The sequence below is a fragment of the Eurytemora carolleeae genome, unplaced genomic scaffold (assembly GCF_000591075.1).
Source record: "Eurytemora carolleeae unplaced genomic scaffold, Eaff_2.0 scaffold1624, whole genome shotgun sequence".
Classification (NCBI taxonomy): Eukaryota; Metazoa; Arthropoda; class Copepoda; order Calanoida; family Temoridae; genus Eurytemora; species Eurytemora carolleeae.
The window spans coordinates 50296-55576 of NW_019398000.1; the positions used below are offsets into that span (position 1 = coordinate 50296).

The following is a 5281-nucleotide window of genomic DNA, read 5'->3' on the forward strand; positions in this document are numbered from 1 at the left end:
TCCCTTCCTTTCTTTTTCCCTTCCTTTCTTTTTCACTTCCTTTCTTTTTCTCTTCCTTTCTTTTTCCTTTCCTTTCTTTTCCCCTTTCTTTCTCTTTCACTTCCTCTCTTTTCCCTTTCTTTCTTTTTCCCTTCTTTTCTTTTTCCCTTCTTTTCTTTTTCCCTTCCTTTCTTTTTTCCTTCCTTTCTTTTTCCCTTCCTTTCTTTTTCCCTTCCTTTCTTTTTTCCTTCCTTTCTCTTTCACTTCCTTTCTTTTTCCCTTCCTTTCTTTTTTCCTCTCTTTCTTTTTCGTTTTCTTTCTTTTTCCTTCCTTTATTTTTCCCTTCCTATCTTTTACCCTTCCTTTCTTTTACCCTTCCTTTCTTTTTCACTTCCTTTTTTTCCCTTTCTTTCTTTTTTCCTTCCTTTCTATTTTCCCTTCCATTCTTTTTCCCTTCCTTTCTTTTCTCTTTTTTTTCCTTCCTTTCTTTTTCCTTCTTTCCTTTCCCTTCCTTTCTTTTTTTCTTCCTCTCTTTTTTCCTTCCATTCTTTTCCCTTCATTTCTTCTCCCTTCCTTTCTTTCTTTCTCTCTTTTCCCCATCCTTTCTTTTTCCTACCTTTCTTTTTCTATTGTTCCTTTCATTTATTTTGCCTTTCATTCTTATCCTTTCCTCTCTTTCCCCTTTCCTTTCTTTTTAATTTTTTCTATTTCCTTTTTGCTTTTTAGCCTTTTCAAGGCATCTTTTCCATTCTCGTTTTTGTAATGTTTCATATTCATATTTGTAATTTCATAACATTTTTCCGTTTACTATTGTCCCTGTTCATCCATATCATTGTTTTTAAAAACTTTTATACGAAGATTTTTTAATTGTAGATATATTAAGGAAAAAAATGGCCATGAGGAAATGGAAGAAAGTGTTGAGCATTGAAGAATGAAGTTGAAAAGAGAAAATGGGAAAAGTGGAATGGAGGAAGAAGAGTGGAAATGGATTGGAGCAGGATGGATTTAAAGAATGGATCGGAGCAGGATGGATTTAAAGAATGGATCGGAGCAGGATGGATCCCAGAACCGCCATTAATCCAACAGCCAGGGCTCCTGCTCCTGAAATAAAGAGATTTAAAAATTAATTTAATTGTTAATTTTTGAAAATTTTTACTGTTTTTTTTTTTAATTTTTTGTATATCGTTTTTTGTTGTTGTTAGTCTTCGTGAATTTTTCTAAATTTTTCTTAGTTATTCTTAATTTTTTTATTTCTTTTTCTTCTTTTTTTTCTTTATTTTTGTTAAATCCTGTAAATTGTAAATACTAGAAACCTGCAGTATCGAAGTTCTTGTTACATCCATCGGAGTCACAAATGCAGGTTTTCTACAAAATATTTTTATCTTTATATATATATAATATATTTGTCTGCTTGTATCCGATATACGTCAAAACTGTTGAACTGATCGGGCTCAAATGATGTTAGGAACTGGAACCTCACAAAACCTCAAGGAAGGTTAATGGATGGTCAGAATAAAAAAAATTTGCCTCTTAAAAATTTCGATTTCAAAAAAAAAGAATAAAATCCGTGAAATGTTTTTGTTTTTGTTTACAGATGTAAGAAGATAGTGCGACAAATAAAAGATTGAACGTTTAATAATAAAAATGTACGTAGAATCCTACCACTGGTCCAACTTCTGTACATGAAGGCTCAACCCCAAGTGAGGGAAAACACGACTTAACTACAGTTCCGCCAACCTCTGTACAAATATGCAGTTTTAGATAAACAATTTAACATTTTATCCGTAATATCGAATAATCGTGATTACTAACATTTTACCTGTAATATCGAATAATCATGATTACTTACATTTTATCCGTAATATCAAATAATCGTGATTACTAACATTTTATCCGTAATATCGAATAATCGTGATTACTAACATTTTATCCGTAATATCGAATAATCGTGATTACTAACATTTTATCATATTGGAACATGGTAAACTTCTGGTAAAGAGAATTAATTCTATGAATCCATCTGAGATACTTGAGTATACCAAAGATCCATGCAAAAACTGCCAAGGTCCAGTATACTGCTTGAATGGCTAGATTGTGGGCAAAAGACCAGAGAATGCTGCAAAGATAAAGATATGACCAAAGATGAAATTCTACAAGGGTTGGAATAGAGTGCGTACAATGGTGCGTGTGGATTCTAATAATTTTGAGATCAGCACTGTTGATAATAGAATTCAATGGTGCACACAGAAACCCTTTGAATATGTTTGAGACACAGTCACTAATAATGATGAATTCACCAAGTTTGTTTATTTTTGTAATTTCTCAATGTAAACTTGTAAACCCATCTGATTAAGGTCGAGCTACCTTGTTTACTGAACTTGTTTATTTAAAATAATTTGAATTTCTGGCAATAAGTAACAATTTCTTGCAGCGGTCGTTCCCACCTAATAATTTTTACAATGGTAATATGTTTCAGTAAAACTTAGAGTTAAGATTTTTGTATCTTTTTAATTCTGTATTATTCATTGTTTCTTTTTAATGGTTACAAAAGCTTCATCTTTTTCACAACTAAAATCCTAAACTCTTACTCTTAGGTTAAGAAGATAAGAAAGATTTCATTTAAGTCAAAATTAAAGATAAAATCCTGAATTTCTAAATCCTTGAGGCTTCTTTGCTTCTTACAGTAATTCTTATTTCTTTGAAGATTTTAGTCAAACCAATTCTTTCTCTCTATCTCGATTTTTTCACTGGGTTATTTTTGAAATATATCCATTTATACAGTTCAAATAATTGTTACCTAGTTCTGAAATAATGTTAAGAATTTTGGTAGAATCACAAATTAAATCAGATTAATCTATTCAATTTGATTCATTCTTTTGTATTAGTAAAATATTGTCGATCATGTTAGTATTTATAGTATCCATGAATATTGTAAAGGGTGGTTTGTTTACAATTTTGGTAGAATCATTAATTGATTAGCTTTATCTATTTTATTTGATTTATGTTGGTTTTTTTTTATATCAAAGAAGAATTTTTGTAACTAGTAAAAAAATGATTGATAATGTAAACTTTTACGAGTATAAATGAGAAAGGTCGTTATCAACAGTTTTTTATGCTATTCAGAAATCTTTAATAATAGAATATTTTTTCGCACTTAAAATCTCTGTTTGAATCCAATATTGTTATCTAATGTTTCAGATAGATATTGATTTCCAGGACTGAAATAAACTTCAGTACTGTTATAGAGTATTTCTGGTAAGTTTATATATTTTATTATTTTATTTTTTTCAGAGGGGGGGTGGGGGGTAATAATTAACATACTAAAACCGGTTAAAGTTATTAATTATGATTGAATATTCTAAATTAGAAATGGCTTAATTATTTCATCCAAACTTATTTTCCTGCGTTATATACTTAGTTGATATTTAGCGATCATATTAATCAAACCAATTATAGAATGATAATAATAAATATTTTATCTGTTCTTTGTTAATTTGATTTGCNGGACACCCTGTACAAAAATTCCTCCATTACCTTGTTTTTGCCTATAATATCATATTTCAAAACTTTTCTGCTGGCGCCATTGACGATTTAACGATATCTAAATATCTTACTTTAACACCGTTAATAAAATCTTGGTCGTTAACGAATGGTAACCAAAGAATACCTTTAACAAACGGTGCGCTAAAAGAACAATCGAACAGCTACCTAAAAAGTTCTATTTCATATTATTTGAACTAACCATTTATGTAAGTCAAAGATTACATGTCCCTTCCTTGATATATCTAAAAGATCAATATTCCAAAAAAGGGTTGTTGAGAAATACAATACAAAATTCAATGTGAAAATTTTCTTTACTTTGCTCATGCTTGTTATAATCTGAAAAATGTATGTCAGTTAAATTATTTGGAAACAAAGCTAGACGTTCATGGTAAAATCCTTGGTTTTGGTCAAAGAAGGTACATAAGGATTCCGCATATCTATATTATATACAGAGTGTCCCACATCAAATTAGACTGCGTCAAATGGGTCTAAATTCCGATTTGGCGGGAAAATCAGAAAATTTAAGAAGAATGAATCACTTTAAAAAATTTGATAAGGCTAATAGAATTTTTTTTGGCAGAAAATGCTAGATTTTGCGAGTATTATGTGCGTATTTTAGAGTTAAAGATTGGAGATAGTCTAATATGATATGGGACGCTCTGTATAATAATTTTTTTATTTAGACAATTTTCCCCATAAATTGTATCTGAAGCAGAAATGCGTAAGTGAATTTTGTAGAGAACCCACAAATGAAAGTAATTAACTTTCGGAGAGATGATGATTAATATATCACATCATGCATTCTATTGATAAAACAAAGCTTTAAAGGGTACCGTTGTGAATCGGACATGGCACTCGACAAATGGAGAGTCACATGAAATTCAAACACTCCCCCCCCCCTTCAGGTATGTCCCTGTATAGGGTGATCCTGAATCCTGATATATAAATCCTTGATTTCAAAAAACAAATGTCAACTAAAAGAATTTTTTTCTTTTGAAATGTCCAGATTTTAATTCATCGTTTTCTCTTCTGTGAAAAACCCTGTACATCCAAATTTATGAAAGGGTTTGTAAATATTTTGGCTGCTTATAACTGAAGTAAAAAGCTTTTCTTTGTATATGTATAACTGCTGGGATAGTGTGTTTTGTCTATCTGATTTGAAACTTGAGAGGGGGGGGGGGTTCGAGGAATAGATATTAATATTTGAATTTTATCTAACACTAAGGTTGCATTTCAAAATATCAATTTTCTCTTCGTTTTAACGTTTTAGTCTACCCGTGCCCCTTACTGAGGGGGGACACACATGGGGGGGCTCTTTTATTATTACATCTGCTTGCATTTCCCTTCCTCAGGCAATCTACATTCTACATTGCATTGCATTGCACTCACCCAAACTAAAAGGTTGAGAAAAGAAATAAAATTATATTCTGATTCACAACAATACCCTTCAAAGCTTTGTCTGATCAAGGAGATCAAGTATTGCATTAAATATCCATGTTTCCCATTTTGAAAACTGATTATTTTTATTTGTGGTTTCTCTACAAAAGTGACTCGCGCTTTTCTTGTTTCAGAAACAACATTTTGAAAATCTCAAGACCAGGCGCTTTCGATATTAGATGTTTAAGCTGGAATACTGCAATCATTTTGTTCATGAAAAAATGCCTCATGTAACGCGTGAAGACGATGTGAAAGTCGTCACTGAACTCCCATGTTTATTGGGACACCCTGTACAAAAATTCCTCCATTACCTTGTTTTTGC

At 31.2% G+C, this 5281-nt stretch overlaps 1 long non-coding RNA gene across 1 annotated transcript; it reads right to left on the reverse strand.

Annotated features, from left to right (window-relative positions):
• Positions 1 to 764: 764 nt before the first annotated feature.
• On the reverse strand, positions 765 to 1745 carry LOC111716563 (uncharacterized). Its single transcript, XR_002768532.1, has 3 exons — positions 1642 to 1745; positions 1293 to 1344; positions 765 to 1080 (listed from the first exon to the last, which is right to left on the reverse strand). It is a non-coding gene; the product is annotated as an uncharacterized LOC111716563 (long non-coding RNA).
• Between the last annotated feature and the right edge of the window lie 3536 nt (positions 1746 to 5281).